Genomic DNA, 24,440 nt, shown 5'->3' with positions numbered 1-24,440 from the left:
ATTTATTAATAGCTAAAATACATGGTGCCACCCTGGGGGGTTTAAAGAGGGAGAGTTTGGGAGTGTAGGCTGGTGTGGGTGGGGCCAGCCAGCAGGGGTAGTACTACTGGGAAGGGTACAAGGGAGGTAATTGTGGAGGTGAAGTTTTATGATGGTTGTGTCCCCTAGACCAGAGGGAGTGCACGGTAAATGCAAATTACAAATGGAAAATGATGGATAAAAATTTAAGACTATATGATGTTGTTTATTGAAATAATCCAGTAAAATGGAATTGGTTGAAGAAATACCAAGTCATACTAAGATGCAGGAAAAAAACCCCGCAAGATGCCTTATTCTAGCCTATAATACTAAATATATAGGGGATGAGGCAGAGTAAAAATGGTACAAAAGTACCTCATTTGCTATATAAGCAAAGTAACAATTTTAATAGAAGTTAAGGTAAACGAACAAACAGTAAAGTACAGGCGTACCTTATATACTATAATACTTAATATAGCAATTTTAAAAATAATTAAAGTACCAAATAGTTGGTAATGCCCTTTAAAGGGCTAAAATGGGTTTTGCAAGGTGTATGACCCTGCACCGTGCACTCCTGTCTGACATGGCTCTTCGAGTTTGAAGGAGAAGGAGGTGTCAGAGGGGAAGGGAAGGGGTGCAGTGCAGCCAATATACCCGGGTTACTGGACAGCCTCGTCCTTTCTTTTAAATAAAAACTACTATAAAATATGAATATATTAAGAAACTGAAGAATGTAAATGGTGGACTAACGTCATACTCTTATAAAAAAAGTTTTAAAATAAGGAATACCAGGTCAATACCATTGGCCTGATTTAGAAAGGGCAAGGTTGAACAATAATCCCGTTAAAAACTAAAACAAAGTTGTGTCGAAATGACACAAATCCAACACACTAACAATGACTACGTTATACTTGTGCAAAAATAACACGGTTTAAAACAAATCAGTCACATGACTGAATAATAGGGTGGGTGTTGGCTGCTCTCCCTCCCTCAATGACCTAGATCCTGTCAGTTATCAGTTATCTGACAGTCTAGAAGGTATTTGGCGAGGGCATAGAAGACCGGGCCCCTAGCTGCTCCCTTGAGGTCTAGCACGTTGAAAAGGTTTAAAACTAGTCAATGGGAGTGCAATGCAGCTTCGAGGTGGTCCCTCTGCGCCTTATGGTTTTGGCAGTGCAGCAGCATGTGGCGTGCAGTGAGGGGTTCTCGACACCTAGGACATGCAGGGTCTACACCGAGGACATACTTTCCCGCGCGACCGGGTAATAGGGTGGTTCCCATCCTCAGGCGCGTGATGGCTCTGTCAAGCACAATGCTTGCTGAGTATCTTTCAGGCGGCCTGAGGGTTTTCACAGGTCTTATAAAAGTATGTCGACGGGAGGCCAAATTGTCAGTCCGGAGATTCCACTGACCCACGACAAATTTCTTTGCCAGGGAGTAGATCTCAGTAGGCGCCAGGGGTTCCCCAGCATCTACGGCCCCCATCAAGAGGCCCTCCTTAGCCCCCCTGTCAGCCTGTTCGTTCCCACTGATGTTGACATGTGCTGGACACCATACTAATGTGACCTTTAAAGATTTGTCTAGGCACTGTTGATGAAGTTCCAAAATGCTAGTTAAAATATCAGGCCTAGATCTGCTATTTCAGTTTTTTATAGACTCGAGAGATGACATTGGGTCTGATAAAATAGCAGTTTTAGTAGGTTTATTGACCAATATCCAGCACAAAGAGTATTTAATTGCCAAAAGTTCTGCTGAGAAAATAGAGAGATTGATGCTGAGCCTGTGCGTTTTGGTAATATTTTTTGAAGGAATTACAAAAGAGTTGGCTACCAAACCAGAGTTAGGGCATTTGGAGCCGTCTGTATAGATTTTTAGATGCTCAGCATACTGATTATCTATGAGTGAGAGAGCTTCTGACTTGATGAGTTGTGGCAAGTCAGTTTTCGTTTTTTTATTAGAGAGTGATAGGTCAACATTAATGGGTCCAAGCGTCCAGGAGGGGGGGGGTCTTGGAGGGCCTCAGGTCTGCTACAGGTACCTTGTCGAGGCCGGCATCTTCAACAAGGGTCCTAATACTCGCATCAAATGGTAGGGCGACATGCTTACGCTTAAGTATTTTCTCCTTGATGAAGGTGCCAGTCCTGACAAGTTTGTTTACAGGGTTTGAGCCATGCCGAGACTTAGCCCGGGCCCAGAAGTTAAGGGACTGTTGTTTTATGCGCAAGTCAAGGGGTAGCATACCGGCCTCCTCTTCAAGCAGTGCACCCGGTGTACAGTTTAGAGCTCTCAGAGCTATCCCAAGGGCCTTATGTTGAATGGCATCAACCATTTTTAGGGCGTTTGGCTTTGCACATGCATAGATCTGGGCTCCATAATGTAGCTTTGGACGTATAAGGGACTTATAGAGAGTTATGAGGCTATTTTTATCTGATTCGAAACCTGTGCCTCTTAACATTCTCATTAAGTTTAGGTCCTTTTCGCACCTTTCTGCCAAATATTTGAAATGGTGGTTAAAGGTTAACTGTTTATCTAGGTACATACCTAGAAATTTCACCACTTATTAAAAAAAAATTTTGGTGCCGCCTAAATTTAAGTCCAAAGAGTGCTGAATTCGGTCGCCAAATAATACTCTTACTGTTTTGGTTGGAGAAATTTTAAATCCCCATTCAATAGACCATTTCCATATGGAGTCTAAGCCTGCTTGAGCCCTCTTCTGCAGGCGTAACATGTTAGACCCCTTTAACCAAGTGCCTGAGTCGTCGGCAAACTGGGATATAACCATTCCTGAGTCTTTTACGGCATCAGGTAGGCCGTTTACGATGAGGGAGAACAGAGTTGGGGATATTACGGACCCCTGGGAGGTGCCGCGGTCGGTTATGGCTTCCTCTGATAACTCCCCATCGACCCTGACCTGCAATCTGCGACCCTCTAGGAAAGCTCTGAGGTAGTGAAAACAGTATCCAGTGATTCCATAGTCAGCTAGCTTTTTAATATGCCAAAGGTCCATGTTAAATCAAAGGCGGCCTGAAGGTCCATAAAAATTTCTAGTACTGATTGCCCTTGATTTTTTGCAGAAAGAATATCATTTTGTAGTCTAGCTAGCTGATCAAGAGTGGAACGCCCCTTCCTAAAGCCAGACTGGAAGGGGTTTAGTATGTTTTTAGATTCCAATAAGTGTTCTAATCTGTTTTTTACCATTATTTCTGGTAATTTGCCTGCGTGTGATGTTAAACTTATTGGACGATATGAGTTTGGATCGTTTTTGTCCTTACCGGGTTTAGGAATAGGAATCACGGTGGCCTGCTTCAACTCGGGTGGTACTGTGCCTGTTCTATACACCTGATTGAATAGGTTAAGCCATATTTTAAGAGTTATGGTTGGCACATTTTTAAACATTAAATATGCTATTTTGTCAGGCCCCGTGGCAGTATTGCTCCTGGTGTTAATGGCGCTTAATAATTCAGTTAAAGTAAAAGGTAAATTAAGAGACGTGCTGTTGTCCCCAGGCTCACTTAAAATGTTTTGGTGCTGCGTCTCAAACCGCTTTTGATAGTTCAAAGTTTCAACGGGAAGGTTTGAGTCACTGAAGACAGATTGGAAGTGCTGTACCAAAAATTGAGCCTTTTCCCTTGGGGTAGGGGCAAATTCGCCTTTGTATTTAGGTAGTGGTACAGGGGTGAAAGATTTTCCTTTAATTCTGTGAATTTTTTTGCAATAAATCCCTAGTATTTTTCTTATTAATAATTGCTGAATCACAGAATTCTTTCCAATTTTGAGATTTTGCGTCCAAAATGACCCGCTTTGCTTGATTTTCGAGGGACCTATCATTAAGAAGTTTATGTTCAGCGGGATTCTTTTTAAAAACTTTTAATGCTTTTTTACGATCCTGTACCACCTTGGAGCACGCCTCATTCCACCACGGGACTTATTTCTGGCCTTAACCTTGCCGGAAGAGACCGATATGCTACATTCCGCTATGGACAGTATCTTCCTAGTTAAAATGTTACAAAACTGATTGTAGTCCTGAGAGTGTACATCTGCAAGGGAGAGATCTGAACAGAGGTCCCTAAACTGAGCCCAGTTAGCTTTTTCCAAAAGAAACTTTTGCTCTCCTGAGCATTGAACATCAGTTGCCTGTGCAATATAGTTGTGCAGGGTAACCTGTTGTGGGAGGTGATCAGATCCCATTGTATAATGAACGGTTGCCCATGCAGACGCACTTGCTATCCTGGCATTAACAGCAGTAAGGTCAATGTGAGAGTTTAAACCAGTGGGGTTAAGTCTGGTTGGAGAACCGTCATTGAGCAGTATAAGGTCGTGCTCGTCCAACCATTCTATAACCGCCCGACCTTCTGCATCTGAATTGTTGGAACCCCAAGCAGGGTGATGTGCATTAAAGTCCCCTGTGAATATTACATCATAGGATCCTTTAATGGTCCTTAATTCCATAAAGAGGCCGTTCAAAGTTTCAAGATCACATCCTCTTGAGTAAATATTGATCAAGATAAGGGGCCGGTTCTTATCAATAACCAATTTAATTGCCAATGCCTCAATAGCCGTGCTACCATCCGGTTTTAATTGGTTGTTCACTCCCAGGTATTCGTAATAAAAGTATGTTTAATATAAATGGCAAGACCACCAGCAATATGATGGTTTAAAATACCAAAATTTTTAACTTCACAGTAAAAGCCAGGAATTTGCTTAATATTATTGTTGGAAAATCTAGTTTCCTGGAGACATAATATTTGTATATTAGGGTTACTGTCAAGAAAATGTTTCAGCTCTGTATGTTTGTTGGTGGTAAGACCACCAACATTTAAAGAAATGATTTGCAGATAACTGTCCATATTGGAGTGAAATTATCTTGCGTTTAAACTTATTGAGGTTATGGTGGGGGAGATTTAACTCCTAATTTATGACCAGCACAGGCCCCTTTGAGTTTCGCGGGGGTCCTGGCCGGCCGGGCAGGTTTCTTGTTAACAGATAGGAGACCGCTGGCCGGAGGGGGGGCATCCGGGGTCTGCTATTTTTGGAGGATCCCCAGTTCAAGAATGGGTTTTATTAGATAGGGATTTGTCAGGGGGGATAACCTTTGTAAGAGATTCTCTGCAATTTTTGAACCGATAATCAATTCTATTATAAATGTAGGAAATAACACGACACCCAGTAGACGGCCTATTTCGGTCCTTTAATACCTCAGCTATTAGATCCGTCAGCTCGCTGAGATGAATGTTCCTATATGTGTGACCTGTTGCTGGCAGATCCTTGATTTTGATGAATGAGTCCCCAGCAAACGAGTTACGTCTGCTGGTGTTAACGTTAGGGGAGCTCATTGGGGATGTCTGGGTGTCGACCATTCTGGGACGGTTAGGGGGGACACTAACTCGGGGCTCCTCCTCTATTTCGCAGACGCCAGATATTGTAAGGTTCTCCAATATACTGGAGTGCACCGGCACCACAGAGTGGTGCCCCGTCACGTCGAACATCGATTTGTCTGAAAGTGTAGTGTTACTACAAGTATTGTCACTAGCACCATCAGACAACGGAGAGGACGGGGAAGACCCTCTGGTAGCCACTGGAGGGCGCCTCTGTGATGGTGAATCCCCCTGAATAGGAGATACAGGGGGGGATGCGAATTTTTGGTGTGTGGTTGGAGACCGGTTCCACAGGTATAACCCTGGGGGGGGTCCCTATTTATGGTTTGAGGGGGGGGGGGGTACTCTTACCAGCTAACCCCTCAACTATGGGGCATGTCCTCCCGGCTTGGGGCGAGATAGTACCGGAAGAGGCATGTTTAAGTGAGAAAGCGGAACCGGTTGTGATGGTGGTGTTTTGCGCCCTTTATGAACGCGGCCGTCGCCCTTTTATAGGCGATATCTCGGCACACATAAGGCACACACGGCGACTTTAGACGCATACGAATACAATATATTTGTTCATGTTGATTGGAAAACAAATTGAATTACTGACTCATATTAATTCGTATGAAGATGAATAGACTCCTAAATTAAAGCAGTTTATGGTGTGTGTGGTTTTTTGTGTTTTGTTTTTGGACGGGATGGGGCATTTACGTACGTACCCCCGCAGTAATGTGTATTTTCCTTAAAAAAAATGCTTAACAGTGTTAAATATCATTTTTACCGTTGTTCAAACACGCATGATCCAGAATCCTTAACGAATATAAGTAATCAGTTTTTAAAGGACACACCTCACCACTTTCCTATTGTAATGATACGGCATTTTGGATTTTATTAAAAGCCGTAACATCACAAGACAAATCTTGCTTGTGTATATGGCAATTTCATGGTGTCTCCACACCATCAACGTCATGCATCATATATATTGACCAAACATTTCATTCGTAAGACTTCGTCACGGACGAGTCCTTCCTATGTCGGCGTCGTACCTTTCAAATAAGACATTTTTTTAACTACCTAACAATCATGATTTATATCATGATTCTTGCTCAAGGGCAGCACGAATCTAATGTTCACTATTAGCAGCATGTCTGACAAAAAATAATCATTTTGTTATTATGCTTTATTTTTATGACATTTATTTCAGAAATCTTCATTAGAATATTGATGGTTTATTTTCCATGTTCATTTTAATAAAGTCATGTGTAACTTATTTTTTTCCCTCCTGATTTGAGAAGGTAGCACATGTCGGCACCGCACATTCACATCTGTTTCAAACATATGAAGTTTAGATCGCTTGGAAGATCCTACTGACTACAAGCAGGTCATAAAAAGTACGAGACTGATAGAGTTAATGTTTTTAATATGAGTCGAGTTCTGAGAAAACTGGACATAATGCATGTGCGAAAGTGTCGCACCAGATTAGCATGTGCAGTCCGCACAGGCTAATCGGGGACGACACTTTCCGCCTAAATTGGATTTTTACTAAGAAGAGATTTCATATAAACGAAAAGTGTCATAAAATGTCCGTTAAATCTACATGTGTTTTTAGATAAGGCGTTTCATTACTTAAAAACAATTCACAAATTGTGATAAAGTCGCTGTAGTCAAAATTGAGACAGGATAACGTTGGAAATTACCAGTTGCATAAGTAATTTTAGTGGTAACACTATATTTGAGTTACTCGTTTGTATGATTTATATGTATTTTGCAATTGTAACATTTCATTTCCATGCATTTATTGATTGTATTGTTATTTTTTATTTTCGATCTTAATATGCTGGCTGCATGTAGTTGTGAAAGCGAAATGCAGCTCGATATTCTAATGACACTGCAAATCGACGATGTTGTAGGTCTGATTCTAAAATATAACCGATCTATCACATATGTTCAAGATAATATATGGCGATGATCAATGTCCAACATTTTAAAAATGATATATACCACGCTTAACTATTTATTTATATGTTTGTTACACACAAATAAGAGCCATGCACTTGTTTGGTAAAAATAAAAAAAAGGCCAACATGTATATGTTTTTAAATTGTTGGTACATAATTAAACTGATGGCGGAAGGTGGATACTGGCACGATGAATCAGGACCTGAATTAGTGATATGTCGCAGCGGGATTTACAATCAACATTCTCAGGTTTGTCCTTGCTTAAGAATTGTATAGCATTTCCTGAATTCCAATGGTGCATGAAGCGTCGGGAAAACATCTTGTTATTGAATAAATGTAGACGGAGTTTATGCGTTAATCAAAATCAACGATTATTTCGCCAAATAGTTCGTAAAATAACAATAACCATTAAAAACCATAGTAGTAGTAGTAGATGTATTAGTAGTAGTATTATTAGAAGTAGTAGTAGTAGTAGTAGTAGCAGTAGCAGTAGCAGCAGCAGTATCAGCAGCAGCAGTAGTAGTAGTAGAAGTAGAAGTAGTAGTTGAAGTAGTAGTTGTAGTAGTAGTAGTAGTAGTAGTAGTAGTAGTAGTAGTAGTAGTAGTAGTAGTGGTAGTAGTAATAGTATTAGAAGTAGTAGTAGTAGTAGTAGTAGTAGTAGTAGTAGTAGTAGTAGTAGTAGTAGTAGTAGTAGTAGTAGTAGTAGTAGATGTAGTAGTAGTAGTAGTAATAGTAGTAAAGTATTATTATTATTGTCCCCTACCGGTTTTCGCTCCGTCTGTCAGTCCGTCCGTCAGTCCGTCCGTCCATCCGTCCGTCACACTTTTCTGGATCCTGCGATAACTTTCAAAGTTCTTAATATTTTTTCACGAAACTTGAAACATGGATAGATAGCAATATGGATATTATGCACGTCATTTAATTTTGTTCCTACGTCAAAAATTTTGGTTGCTATGGCAACGATAGACTAGAAATACTGCTGAAAATGGTGGTTTTCTGGATCCTGCGATAACATTAAAAGTTCTCAATACTTGTTCATGAAACTTGCAACATGGATAGATGGCAATACGGATATTATGCACGTCAGTTTATAACGTTCCTACGTCAAAAATTGTGGTTGCTATGGCAACCAAAAAAATAAAAATCTGAAAATGGTGGAATTTCTGACAATGGTGGAGCCGGTAGGGGACAATTTTGCTTGACAATAGCCTTGTTATTATTATTATTATTAGTAGAAGTAGTAGTAAAAGAAGTATTAGTAGTAGTAGTAGAAGTAGTAGTAGTAGTAGTAGTAGTAGTAGTAGTAGTAGTAGTAGTAGTAGTAGCAGTAGTAGTAGTAGTAGTAGTAGTAGTAGTAGTTGCAGTAGTAGTAGTAGTAGTAGAAGTAGTAGTAGTAGTAGTAGTAGTAGTAGTAGCAGTAGTAGTAGTAGTAGTAGTAGTAGTAGTAGTAGTAGTAGTAGTAGTAGTAGAAAAGTGGTAGTAGTAGTAGTAGTAGTAGTAGTAGTAGTAGTAGTAGTAGTAGTAGTAGTAGTAGTAGTAGTAGTAGTAGTAGTAGTAGTAGTAGTAGTAGTAGTAGTAGTAGTAGTAGTAGTAGTAGTAGTAGTAGAAGTAGTAGAAGTAGTAGTAGTAGAAGTATTAGTAGAAGTAGTCAGTAGTAGTAGTAGTAGTAGTGGTAGTAGTAGTAGTAGTAGTGTAGTAGTAGTATAGTAGAAGTAGTAGTGGTAGTAATAGGAGTAATAGTAGTAGTAGTAGTAGTAGTAGTAGTAGTAGTAGTAGTAGTAGTAGTAGTAGTAGTAGTTGTAGTAGTAGTAGTAGTAGTAGTGGTAGTAGTAGTCGTAGTAGTAGTAGTAGTAGTAGTAGTAGTTGTTGTTGTAGTAGTAGTCGTAGTAGTGTCGTAGTAGTAGAAGTAGTAGTAGAAGTAGTAGTAGTAGAAGTAGTGGTAGTAGTAGTAGTAGTAGTAGTAGTAGTAGTAGAGTAGTAGTAGTAGTAGTAGTAGTAGTAGTAGTAGTAGTCAGTAGTAGTAGTAGTAGTAGTAAGAGTAGTAGTGTAGTAGTAGTAGTAGTAGTAGTAGTAGTAGTAGTAGTAGTAGTAGTAGTAGTAGTAGTAGTAGTAGTAGTTAGTAGTAGTATTGTAGTATGTAGTAGTAGCTGTAGTAGTAGTAGTAGTAGTAGTAGAGTAGAAGTAGTAGTAGAAGTAGTCAGTAAGTAGTAGTAGTAGAGTAGAAGTATTAGTAGAAGTAGTAGTAGTAGTAGTAGTAGTAGTACGTGATTAGTAGTAGTAGTAGTTAGTAGTAGTAGTAGTAGTAGTAGTAGTTTTAGTAGTAGTAGTAGTAGTAGTAGTAGTAGTAGTAGTAGTAGTAGTAGTAGTAGTAGTAGTAGTAGTAGTAGTAGTAGTAGTAGTAGTAGTAGTAGCAGTAGTAGTAGTAGTAGTAGAAAGTAGTGGTAGTAGTAAGTAGTAGTAGTAGAAGTAGTAGTAGATGTAGTAGTAATAGTAGTTGTTGCTGTTGTAGTAGTTGTAGTAGTACTACTAGTATTTGTAGTATAAGTAGTAGTGGTAGTAGTAGTAGTAGTAGTAGTAGTAGTAGTGGTCTTAGTAACAGCAGTAGCAGCAGCAGAATCAATAACACAGCAGCAGCAGCAGCAGTAGTAGAAATAGTAGTAGTAGTAGAAGTAGTAGTAGTAGTAGTAGAAGTAGTCATCGTCGTCGTCGTAGTCATAGTCGGTGTCGTCGTCGTAGAAGTACTAGTAAAAGTAGTCGTAATAGCAGCTGCAGTAGCTGCAGCAGCAATGGTAGTAGAATTAGTTGCTGTAGTTGTAGTAGTAATGTACTGTATTAGTAGTGGTAGTTTTAGTAGTAAAAGAAGTAGTTGTAACAGTAGTGGTACTAGAAATGTCATTATTAGTTTTAGGCTTTTCTACGATGTTGTTCATTTTGATTATGTTTTGCTTGCAGTTCAACATAAATTTCCGACATTTTATATTTATTTAAGCGGCAATTTCAGGTTAAGTGGGAAAATGTTTCAGTAGAGACATGCAATGCGATGACCTGGCTGGGATTCGGGCGTCACATCAGACAGACACGGAGAGACGCCTATATTGAGAATGATAGGCTGATAAATGCACGGAATCTTGCTGGGGTAAAGCTTATTACTACGGGTAGCAAAGCAGAGGGGCTGACAAGCTTCTATGAGAGTGACACGGACAAACTGTTTGTAAAAGGGGATTCCATGTGTTTAGAAGACGGTTTGCCAGGTGATTTGTTACCAAGGCCAACTACTTTGTTTACATTAAACACCGGTAGCTGCTACCACGGACATTGTGGGCTATTACTAAAGCGACGTGGTACAGCGTGTTGCCACACTCTGCGCGATGCCCTGTATGACGATGACAATGGACGCTCTTTTCTAATCAGTGACTTGTATGTTAATGTACTTAATAGCGCCACACTTGCGCCAGACGAGGTTCGTCATTCACGTGCAGGACCATCACTACCGTCGTCATTTGGCGCATACCGTCTAGACTGAGTACCTTCGTTTGTCTGTGACTGCCCTAGCATACTTCAGAGATGGGCTAAACTACGTCGTTATTGGCCATCACCAGATATCGTGCAGAAAGTTGTATCATTGAGAGCATTCGTCACTCCAGTTGGATATAAAGGAAGTGAAAACAAACATGTCGAGTGGAGAATAGGCTTTAATACGGGGGAAAATGAACTTGTGAGAAGTCTTAATAACACCCGAGTCTACATATATGTTATATTAAAAATGGTTGTTAAGGATATATTAAAACCAATCAAAAAGGAAATTACATCATACACCGTAAAAAAACTTAGTTTTTTGGCTTGCAGAGAACAATCATCAAGAATTGTTTACTGAAGGAATTTGTTTCACTTGCTTTGTGAAGGATTGAGAAAACTAAGAACTGCTTTATCAACGACTAACCTTTCATATTATATGATACCGGAGAGAAACCTAATGCAATCATGTGGCATGACCGAAAAACAACAGCGAACATGGGTGGAAACAATTTCCGACATGATCAACGAAGGTCCAAAATTATTACTCAGATTGCCGAAGATAAGGCAAGCAATAGTATCTCACCCTGTTCCTTTGTTCTGGTACTGCAATATGAGATTAGAGATTGAACTGTTGATGCTGAAATACATGAACAGACGCAAATCGTGCAATGGTGTGGATGGTGTTGTTAATGAATCGGATATCATGCAGATCTCGATAATCATACGTATGGACCATATCGTGAGAGAGATTCGTCAGAGGATTATTGAGGAAGGAAGTTGCGTGAATGATCCGAAGGAGATTATTGAAAGGATACTAATGTAATTTAACTATTGCTTGATTTATTGAATTTACTAATGCACGTCTTTTATTGAGTGCATATACATCTACATTTGATTGTTAACTCATTTTAATGTACGTTGATGTCATCATATATATGGGTGGTTTAAATATATTGATTTTTTTGCATTATTAAATTAGTGGTACACATTTCCCAAATTAAAACATTTTCAAATGGACCACATTTAGTGTATGTGTATATTGTCGATTCCAATGAAATAGCTAATGCCTTAAATGTATATCTGTAATTTTGTATCGTTCTGTATAGCTAACGATTGACAATTACGAAAATATTTTAAAACATATTAATTATGTAAATTAATTTTGCATATTGACCATATTCACCGTAAATGCAGACATGTATTATATCCATGCATATTTCCTCTTTTAAAGCAGAATTAATAAAAATGTAAATTTGATGAAGATTTTTATGAATACGCATACAAAATATTCTTAAACTTACTTTTTCAATGCCCGACTTCAGTTGAATTCGAAATTAACATTTGTTTTAATAAGAACGTCCACTTGAATGTTAAATCATTAGAAACGCACTATGAGGTATACGTGTTATGATAAACAAATGCTATGCATTATTGGCTATCGTGTTGATTTGTTTGTTCGTTGTTATGTCACGAAAGCTCACATTTTAGAAAGTTTCAATTTTCGGTCATATTTCATAACATAATACAATAATAACATAACTGTAAGCAGTTGTTCAATAACACAAATGTGAACAAGAAATATCGGACCGTTTATACTTTAAAAATGCTATATATACAACTATGCTATTAAATATTTATTCTAATTAACAGCATAAGAGTGGACTTCTTTACTTCTTTACTTGAAAATTGTTTACGAAATACGTCAGAACATTGCCGGACATTCGAAACTTTATGATGCGTTTCATGTCTTGTGCGCTTGAGCGGCGGAAAATGAGTCTAATCTGCACAGTGCTTATTTTATGTAATCGTACTTGCTCAGTATATTGAAATATGGAACCATGGAGTCGTAAATCAATGTGTATTTAAATAATTAATGAAAAGTCCAGTTACATATGCGGTTGATTATTCTGCACGGAATCGTATCGTTCTGCAGATACGATCATGCCTTATATTGTATTACTTGTGTCGCATAAGAACCGTCAAATTGTGTCCCTAAGATGCTTTTCATCAATTCTTTTCTTGAAATGTCTTATCATAAGGTGAATGATAGATGGATTTAAACACTTCCGTTGCAGCAGCTTTGTTTACATATTTGAATCAACGATTTCTTCAAATGTACATTTTATCCTCAAATGGCTTCGGCACTATACTGAAACTAGTGATTTATATTTAGCTTAACAAATATACTATAACCATTATAGAGTGCATGCAAATATACACTGTGGCATTACATGTTGTAATGAATGCTATGATATGTTTATTAAAGTTATGCTCTATTCATGACAATACTATAAACGAAATAAAGAAACGAAATAAAGAATATTAAATGTAATGTTAGTATAAACCTTTTAATTGTCTGATATTTGAAGTTCCCCAATGATATCTGCCAGATGTGTAAATGCAAAGACTTTATAGGCTGTCAAATCTTGAGACTTGAAGTTAAAACCGCTATCTTGCTCTTCTTGAAGTGTGTGGTAAATAGGGACAGCAAACTTCTCAATCAACTGAGTAAGGAAGTAAATGTCTTTTTATCTGACGAAAAATAACTGTTAAATGACCATACATCTTCATTTGCAGTAAATTATGCTTAGCATACATTATTATATACAAATCAATATTTGTTTAAAACAAAACGATTCAGCAAATACACAAACAACCTTGGTATTTTTGAGAACACAGTACGTTAATCAATTTAATTGTAGCAGTTGCTCATCAGCGAAAGACAAAGATCATTCTCCACTTGGAGAGACTTACGACATTCTTTGAAAGTCTGTGGCACATGTTCCTGTCTTTCTATCAAGTAATTAAAGTAAAATAATGTTCATTATTTATGTAATCGTACTTATTTAAGCCTACACATAGTATGAACTTGAATTTCAATTATAGAACAATTGCACCTGACTGCGAAACTCATGTTTTCTTTGAACGGATAAATAACTATCATCGTAAAACAAAGAGTGTATAATACAACTAACAATACGAATCCAGAACATATATCAGAAGAGAAATTATTGTTCTTATCAGCTACTTTTAAATGAAAGAATACAAGCGATAAACATTTTGATCGACGCCTTGGAACAGTCAACGCAAAGCATAGTCACGTCTAAGAAATTAATTGTAGATCTATGTACATGCCAGCAAAAGATATTAATTGCAGTAGAATAAAAGGCGGCCACTTGTATTTATTCTGTCTCGAATGGCAACAAGCTCATGCTCACCTTTTGTATTCAGAAGCTAAGCATAGTAGCCAAAATGTACATATTTATGTGCAAGGAAATAACTCAGGAACATGAAAAGAACATTTTGCACATCTTAAGAAATTTAAAAAGAATTTGCTCCACAAACTGATAAGTTCTATGCCGACAAACCAAACACCAAAACACCTATCAACAAACTTACTGACCGACCGTCAGGTTAACTGTTAAGCACATCGTGTCAGACTTCATTTTCTGGTTCATTAATATTATAGCATTAACTGTTTATTTTAAAATAAATGAATACACTATTTTAAATTTGATTAGTGCAATGGTCAAGATATTTTTGACATGCTATTGAGTAAAGAATAAAGAATATTAACCAGTTTATTGATTATTTGATTGCAATCACTCCAACTTGATAGATTAGCCCTATGTTCAATCAGATCTGGTACATAATCCAGCGGCCGTTTGCTATGTACAGCAATGTTTTTACGAAAATTATAAGGAGTTTCCTCTGAATTTTACTCCAGAAGAGTTTTAACATTTTTATATCTCTAGAGAAACTGAAAAGTGGGTTGTTTTTCTATTCTTCTATTCCCTCTTTGGCCTTCTCATACTTGCCGGGTTGAAATGTTTAATTGAATGTATTAAGTATCATAATTGGATGATAACTACGAAAATTGCTTGTTATAAAATAGAATAGTATACCGCGTGCTAGAGTTGTTTCCCAAACATTTCACAGATCTTTCACAAGCAGTTGTTGTTAATACAGCTTACATGTAGCCGATAATAGTTTAATTCATATTTAAGATTCTCATGTGTTGTTATTAGCTTTTTCTTTTGTGTGTGTGTGTGTGTGGGGGGGGGGGGGGAGGATCTAGGGTTATATTAGTTTTGGCTACAAACTTTTCTCCCGACCAACAAACTTCACCAACAGATGCCAGGTTGATTCCGTCAATAATCAAATGCAGCAGCACAACTTTGAGCCGAGACAGACATTGATGGATCTACATCATGTGCATGGCTTGTAGCATATGGAATTCATCAACTGCAGAAGCTCAATTGTGATTTTAATTCTGCAGACCATTTTAAAAAATCAATATTTTCGGACTGACAATCAACGGAGACATGATCAACTTCAATATACTGACGAGATCCTAAAGCTCGCACTTCCACCCGAGGAGCAATGTTAGAATTGTAGTAGCGTTTCTATACACGGATCTTTTTAAGCAATGTCGACTTTTAAAACTTTCTGTAAGTTTACGAAAAGGAAACTACCAATTTTCCGATAACATGGGTCTATACACTAATTAACTTATCATATTGTTCGAGCTGTTTGCTGAACATTCAGCTGCTCCATTACGATGACTTGGTTCGTCACAAGCGAAACATAGTTCTACGCTTCTCTATGCATATTGAGTTTCAACCCCTTGGGTTGAGATGTTAGATGAAGCTGCTGTTTTCTCCTTTAACTTTTTATTTTTCCCTCGCCTCTTCCTTGTACTTTTAGTCTTTTACTGAAAATAATTTTAAGCCATCAGACTCGTAAAACAGTTACAAATATAACTATTGTACGTATGCAACAAAACAGAGAATATAAATTTATTTTCCAATAAGCTCGAAATAAGTTTTCTTTTCAAATAATGGCCATCCGCGAGTTTTCGGTCGGGTGTCATCACCATTTCTACTTGTCAACAATATATTGGCTTTTTCTAGCCTAGTCTAATCTAGTCCAGTTACTAAATCGTTACTACATCGTTACTGCATAGTTACTACATCGTTACTACATCGTTACTACATCGTTACTACTTCGTTACTACTTCGTTACTACTTTGTTACTACTTCGTAACACTCGATACTTTAATCCTGAATCTATTTAACTGATTTTACTGATTTACGTTTGTTGTAGCACTAACATTGTTATTGATTCCTTCCAAATCTTCAGCATTGATGCCCATTGTTCTATCAGCAATATTTTATAGTGAATTAATATGTTTGTCAAATTTGAGTGCACGAGGTTGGCACGTAGAAGATCTAGCTAGAACGGATTTCGAAAAGTATTTATTCTTATGATAGCCTTACACAAACTAAATTGCAAAACCGGTTTGTTTCATCATGTCTGTCTGGACAAAAGTGCTCCTCTTTACGATGTAATGCGGGGTTTTAATGAATACCTGTTTTCTTAAATTAAACTAAGCATATTTTTAACGGATTTGTGAAGAAATGCAGAAGAACACTTTTTCCTTCTCACGCGCAATGCAACAATAGACTTACCGCTGTAAGTAAACATAAACAGGGATCAACCGCAAGTTATAATGGCACATATATAAAATGTTAACGATTTAATTAATCTTGATAAAATATGTGTTTATATGGCAGGTGTTTGCTTTGCTGTGTATATTTTTTTTAAAGAGCATTGATGTGGCATTGGGATGGTACGTGTTGAGTAATTGATTAGAGACTGAGTCCTCCCAGAATAAAATGTGCTAATACGTTTACGTAGAATTACGTAGCAAAGTTGATTAACATATTTGTTTGGGAAGATGGAGAGAAAAAATATCAAAATGTGTATAAAATACTCTTTCATATTTAAACTTATTATGAATGAGGACGATGAAGATGACGAGCCACTTTTGTAAGAATTTGAGTCTGCTAACCGGATATGACAGCGACACTGGAGAGGTCTGTTAAACGACCTGTTTGAGAGACATCCATGTCTAATTATTCGTGTTCATTTTTCAGGGGACTATTTTTTTTTATATAACTACCATGTTAAATGATTTATGAAATCTGTTTCCAATTAAATAAGGTTGAACAGGAAGGTTTTCGTTAATATATTTTTTTGCAACAATATTGTATTTTTGTTAATGTCCTGCGCCGCTGAAAAATGTGCAGCATGGCATGGAAATACGTGAGGGGGATCGGTCAGAGTAGCTCAAAACGCTTTGCTTTGCATGATATGTTTTTTTATTTATTAATCAGTTTTCGTTAATAACTCTTTAAAGTACAAAGAAGGTAAGTATGTGCGCATTCGTTACCTACAAACAGGCGACTACACTTCTACCAGTGCACTGGCTTCACGGATACAAACGATCGTTGTCGAAATCCTATTGTACAAAAGTAACCGATCATTACGCCTTTTGAAAAAAATGTGTGTGTGTGTGTGTGGGTGGGGGTGTATTTCGGAGTTTATGAGGTCCTTCCTTGCGTATTTTATGAGTACTAGACGAACGCCACAAGACTCCTACCTAATTCACTTACTTGACTCACGAAAGTTATGACAGATTTTAAATCATAGTTTCAATTTCCAGCTATTTGTTTTTACTGAAATATTTCAAAGTTAGTGTGGTCTTGCGCTGTGGGGGACGTCGAAGTAAACGGAGTAGTCACCACCTGGTCGGGGTGGTGACCACCAACCAAGCTCACATTCTGTCGGGAACGTGGATTGAAACCGGTCGTCTAAGTGGAAAGCGCATGTTCCAACCACTGGGCTAACCGCTTAACAACTCATGCATAAATACAGAAACAAGTCGAATTTTAAGAGCGATTTTACAATATATGCACTTAATAGCAAAGGTTTTAAAAATGCTTAAAACCACTACAAATGCCCCATTTTGTTTTCTGGGCTGATGTAAAAGTCAGTGAAGTAATTAATAGTAAAGAAATATAAAGCACCTCATTCGACCACGAAACCTGCTATGCCATAGAAATGTAGTCAATCCGGTATTTTGTATTGTTGTATACTAGTATGTCCTTTGTACTAATAACATTCGCTCCTTAATATAAATATTATACGCATAACAATTCCATGCTTTAAGAAACAAATGCAATTAACAAACAATACTTAAAATCATACGAAACATAATATTGCGCCACCCTTCAACTGTGTATTACCTCACGAGATCGCAAATTATGATTATACTTGAAAATGTGCTTTTAAAAAGCGGTATTTGTATATAACAAAGGCAGATTCTTTAAGGCCTACACATTCACTAGTAGCCCATGGCTCGGTTATGGAACGTAACTATGTAGTTTATGGAAAAGAGACACAGAAATGGATAAAAATATGTCAGAGGTTTGTTTCTCATCTCTTCTTTCCATTAGTAATTTTAAAAACAAAGTTGTGTATAGCTCAATATTGTACCATATTTTATTTAAAATATAAAGTAGTTATAACATATGAAGCATCAATGTATTTAATACTGCCTTTTACTGGTTTCCAAATATGTCTAATTTCTTTAAAGTAGGCTACCGCATTTATTTTAGAATCGAAAGTAGAGCCTAGATTATTTTACATCTGTAAACATGTTTTGCTAAAATAATGAATTTATGTATTTTATATTCGAATGTATCTTTATATTGATGTTAACTCAGTTTGCACAAGTTATAAAAACAATCATAACTTAGTCGAAAAATTAGGAATACACTGGGGATTCCCAGTATTTGTGAAAACGAAAGTACTAATCATCACAGTGTATTCATTTGAAAACAAAAGTACTTATCAGCACAATAGTGTTTTCATTTAATACACTGGAATAAGTACCATTTTGTAATTGATAAACATTACTTTGATCTTTTAAATGCTTATACATTATCTACGAACTTGTATCATATTACTGTACGGGCAGTATTGAATACATACCATGACTCGATCAAACAAATAAATCGTTGATCCATTGATCGGATTACTTTTACGACCATCTGTTTCAACCAGATGAAGTTTAGATCGAATGGAAGATCCTACTGACTACAATCCGGTCATGTTAAGTACGAGACTGCTTGAGCTAATGTTTTTAATATGAGTCGTGTTCTGAGAAAACTGGGCATAATGCATGTGCGTAAAGTGTCGTCCCAGATTAGCCTGTGCAGTCCGCACAGGACGACACGTTCCGCTTTAATGACATTTTTCGTTTGAATGAAGTCTTTTCTTAGCAAAAATCCAATTTAGGCGGAAAGTGTCGTCCCTGATTAGCCTGTGCGGACTGCACATGCTAATCTGGGACGACACTTTACGTACATGCCAAGTTTTCTCAAAACAATGCTTATATGTACTAATTTTAATGTTTTCGCAGCTTCTTAAAATCTATTTTAGCTGTTCTTCTATCAAATGTGCAGTTGCTTGATCCTACCGTGTATATGAACGGAATTATTTCTTGTTCACAATGAGGTTTATGATACATTGCATACACACCTGATTTAATTTCTGTTAAATTGTATACAGTCATCTTAATGAATCGACTTATTTCTATATGTGCCTTTCTGTCACATATTCAAACAATAACAAAACCGTGTAAGCAAGAGTGCAAAATATCACTACCGACTTTTACATAAACTGAAAACATCTATTCGTTTAGGAGTTATCATCTAATGAAAAAAAGGGTTATAAGTAACGAATTAACTAATGTTCCACTTGTTCTTGGAGACATTTGTCAACTCAAAGATCGCTTACATAAAAAAATGCGTACTGCTCGCTACAAATTGTAAAGATTGCAGAGAGGTTAGGGAAATAGCAACTTAATCTTTATGACTACAGTTCGTATCCCTGTTGGCCAAGCTTGAAACATAAGTATTGAAATCCGTTCAATCTACATGTGTATCTAGATAAGGCATTAAATTACTTAAAAACATGTCACAATTTGTGATAAAGTCACTTAAGTCAAAAGTGAGACCAGTGTTCTCCGTAAAAAACGGAGTAGCCAGCGATAGTAACAGAGTAGCCGGCGATAATGCACACGGCATGCCGTGTTCACAAGCCGCGAAGCGGCGAGCGGGGTAGGTTTGGGAAGGGTATCCCCTCCGTTCAGGGGGGTATGGGGAAAAAATTAATTAATGGAGTGAAATGCAGATCTGGCGCATTTTAGGGTGTTTTTTTTATGAAAGTAATAAAGCATTTGTCATAGAAAATGAAATATTTATTTGAAATCTCTAAAATTTAAAAAATGCATTTTAATTGCAACTTTTTTTATTTCAACAATCTGAATCAGAGTTAGAGTCAGAGTCATGCGCTATGTCAAGGGCTTGGTGTGCACGCTTATATTCAAATTCATAACTATTCTTTATACAAAGGCGTGTACAATTATCCATTGCTAATACACAGTATTAATTTGAAAAAAAAGCGCGTTATATATCAAACGTGTCCGACACAAGTATCTCATACAATCATCTTTATAAATATGACCGATTTTGTACTGGTATAAACAAAGCAACTCCACGTAGCAGCCGTTAATGAATGCAGAAGAACATTACAAAGTCTACCGATTACATGCAAGGTGCTGAGTTATAAATGATTTCTGCTGAGTTATAAATGATTTCTCACATCAACTAATAAGTTTTGATCGTATATATAATGGGTCTATTTATGGATTTTTCATTCTACCTTGAATTCGCCTACAAAAATCTGCGAGGGTTCTTTGACTTGTGTCTACTTGGCACTGTGTAAGTCTTTTTTAGATGGTCGCTTTAGCGACCGTCTAATGTGCTGGATGTAAAATTCAGGTCGATACGGCCTGGGTATGATTAGCCCAATTCCCGCTTACACTACGCGCGAAGAAAGAGTTGTATAATTTATGCAAGAGGTTTGAGTTCTCCAATTATGTTTATTCACAAATGGAAACATTATATTAATATCGTGTTAAATGCAATAGTTTCGAATGGTGTTTTATAGAAAAGAATAAAAAAACAATGATCGTATTGCACGTGTCGCGGAGGAGATTGTTTATGAATGATTAAAATAGTCCACTTTCTGCTGCGTCTGCGTGACGTAGTTTTTTCGCTCATCTCATTCATAAATCTGAGGCTGGCGATAAACAAAGGGGAGTCCGGGTGAGAATTACGCACTAGTATAAGGTTACGCTTGTTTATATTCACAGGTCTCAATTAATAACACGTTGACCACGAGTTCAACAATTATTACCGGGATACGATAGACAACATAAAAATGATTCATTATCGCTGAAACTGTTAAAAAAACATTTAAATATAATAAGAATATTCTCTAAAAAATGTAGTCTTGCTGTTTTGAAATAAGGTTTGGAATTTTGGTTTCTAAATAACTTAATTAAAAACAAAAGTTTAATTATAGTGTTTTTTACTTTTAGTCGCATATTTACCGCATTATAATGTGTGTTATAATAGGCAAACCGTACATTAGTAAAATTCAATCTGCCTTCGCACATAGAAGGAATGGGTCAATTAGGTGCTGCGTTTCCTTTGCTTACTTCAGTTAGAGGTCAATTCTTTACGTAAAAGCAATCACAAGGCCCCGGCTTCAGAGGAATTGCGGAGCGTTCTTACATAATTAAAGTCGTAGTCGCATGGTATTTGCGTTTAGCGTCTTTTTTGGTCACGTGGTTCTTTTTCGCGGGTGTTTTGGCATTCATGATATGAGGCTATTAATAGATGCGCCTGTCGATAAACAAAGGAAAGTTTACGGGCGATAACAACGCAATAGGTTACGCTCTCACATACAACTCAATGACGTAGTACAGGTCGTAAATTGAGAGATTTGGGAAAAAGTTGACGCTTATTTATATTCTCAATTTATAAAACGTTGAACATAAGTTCAACAATAACTTCAGCGATACGATAGACTAAAAAAAATCATAATCGCTTAACCCGAATATAACAAATAATTTATAATAATAATACGAATGACCTGTTTCATAACCTCGTTGAAGCTACTACATCGGGTACTTCTGGAAAGCGTTCTTGGTTCTCAACACATAGCGGCGATCTTTTGTATTTACGGGTGCTAGCAACGCAATAGTAGAAGCTTAGTAGAAGGGTTAGCTTGTTTATATTCACAGTTCTCAATACATTGACAGTTGGATATGAGTTCATCAATTACTCAGGCATACTATAGGCAACCTCGAAAATGCTTTATAATCGCTAAAACCGAAAACAACTAAATATATTATATTAAATATATTTATAACAATACATGTCTTTTAAAAATGTAGTCGGCGTATACGCCGACTTTGAAATAAAGTTAGCAATTTACTTTTCTAAATAATTGAATACAATTAAACAAAAGTTAAACTATTGTGTTGTGTTTTTCCCTTGTAAGCTGCATATTCACCGCATGAAATGTGTGTTAGCATTGTCAAACCACACATTAGTGTGAGTAAATAAAAAATATACTACGGGAGAGCACTTCATATGTGTCCTCATATGCCTTGTTATGAGTATCTTTCTTCATTATCGAAATATATCGTATGTTTATATTTGATTTAAACGCAGTTTTCTTTCGTCATATTTAAATCACACGTCAATAGCGCCGTCATGCGAAAATGGGTCTTATGCGTTTCGGCAAGCGTTTGTTAAACCCAACATGTGCTCTTGCGCAGTCAGGCCATAGGCGACGCTGTTCGCTTTAAAATCACTCAATATGTTATGTTTCTCCTTACCAGAAGGAGGGATAGCTGAGTGGGCTATTTATATGATGGGCGCATATGGAATAAGACCCATTTTCGCATGACGAGGTTCATTACAAATCTCATTGCGAATTGAAAATCCCACATTTAAAAACAATGCTTTTTGATACAAAATTGAATTCAAAATAGCAAACTTGTTAATAATGGCAGCCTATCGACGCATTAAGGAATGATTTCCAGACGTGCTGACCAAGTACGGCAAATATTGTGGTATGATAATTAAACGATTTTTACTTATCGTGACACTATACTATTTCGCTAATGATTGTTTTCTCATCTTGGAGGCGAAATTGAAATTCTGCGAGATGGATTGTAACGCGTAATTGTAACAGGGCCACAATTTGTGTCGTTTGAGCATACAGAGAGTAGTCCGGAATTCCTTACACTGAACAGCGCTACATCCTTTGAATTGAGCACATACGCAGTGATGTAGCAAAAATTCAGAGGTTGTATCTCGAATCAGCTTATTAAATATTCGAAAATATTCATGCGTGTGTGTTGGCGTTATGTTAAAGTCACTAAGATGAAAACTGAAACAGCTTCGCCTAAAAGCGCATTAGTGCTCTATACCTATGTTTATGTTAGCGTTGTTGACACCGTGTGAACTGCTCGGGTAACAAGTAAAGCATAAACAGCAATGTTTATATACTTTTATTCCTCCATATACAAGATACGAAGATTATTGTATATTTTGAATTTGTATATGGTGTCAAAAATCAAAAGTTTTGTACACGGAACTTTCATTATGAATTTATATTCTTGGTGAGATAGTCATTTGATATTAGAAAAAATATTCCTTTAATATGATGGTGACTGCAAATTTTCTTTTATTAAGTTCTCATTACCATTTTCATCATACTTTCTTTGTTTTCAGAACTTCCAAAAAAGCATGCTGTTTTTATTTTGTCTTAGTTATTTCTATGAAATAATAAGGATGATAAAAAGTGCACACAAAACTCGACCCGTGCGCTATGACACACACTTTTTAAAGTTGAATGGCGTGTGTTCATTTCAAACTTGCGATTGATTTTGAAAAATGAATTGCGTGTTAAATTATGCAATAGCGAACATCTTCAGTGCCTTCAGCGCTTTGATTTAGGTGAAGGCATCGTGACGTCTGCTTCTAAACAACTATTTCAAACAAACGCTTTAAATACAGCGCATTAATTGGAAAATGACCGGTCGAAGGTTAAATTAGCCAGCCGTAAACTTACTGTAGTTAGCTAAAAATACCTGTGTTCGTAAATATCCGCCCTAAACGAGCGTGCAATAAAGCGGTGAAAAACTGTTACGTAAAGATACGAACTATCGATCGTTTATCCGTGCTTGTCTCTGCGCGAAAATAATGCGCATTAGAATATTAACTTCGAGCTAGTTTGTTTAAACACAAAAGCGAAAGTATGGCGTCAAAATTTGTATAAACACAGGCGTTTTTGTGGCGTTTCGAATGTATATTTTTTAGAAAAGTAGCCGGCGCCTAGATTGTTAGTAACCGGCGAAATCGCCGGCCGCCGGTGCTTCCGGAGAACACTGTGAGACAGGATAAATTTGGAAGTTACCAGTTGCATTAGAAGTTTTAGTGGTTAAACTTTTTTTGAGTCACTCGTTTCAGTCGTTTGTATGATTCATATGTATTTTGCAGTTGTAACATATCAGTTCAATGCATTTATTGATTTTATTGTAAATTTTTATTACCGATATTAATATGATTGGCCGCTTGTAGTTGTGAAAGTAAATGAACTCAATATTCTAATGACACTGCAAATCGACAATGTAGTAGGCCTGAATGACTGATTGTAAAATATAACCGATCAGACATGTTCAATTTATATATGGAGATGATCGATGTCCAACAAATGTAACTAAACCAACGAGGATAAGCATTAATTTTTTTAAATGATATATACCATGCTAAACTATTTATATGTATGTTTGTTACACACAACATAAGAGCCATGC

The 24,440-nt window shown here is 37.0% G+C and overlaps 1 protein-coding gene across 1 annotated transcript in view; it reads left to right on the top strand.

Moving 5' to 3' along the window:
- The first annotated feature begins 6,708 nt into the window (after window positions 1–6,708).
- The window catches only part of LOC127845462 (uncharacterized), a 43,669-nt gene continuing 25,937 nt past the window's right edge, over window positions 6,709–24,440 (top strand). The window contains exon 1 of the mRNA XM_052376390.1: window positions 6,709–6,769. The gene's annotated coding sequence lies outside the window, so the exon portion shown is untranslated. The remainder of the gene's footprint in view (window positions 6,770–24,440) is intronic.

Source organism: Dreissena polymorpha, chromosome 9 (genome assembly GCF_020536995.1).
Source record: "Dreissena polymorpha isolate Duluth1 chromosome 9, UMN_Dpol_1.0, whole genome shotgun sequence".
NCBI classification, from domain to species: domain Eukaryota; kingdom Metazoa; phylum Mollusca; class Bivalvia; order Myida; family Dreissenidae; genus Dreissena; species Dreissena polymorpha.
This window is presented reverse-complemented; position numbering and strand designations above follow the sequence as displayed.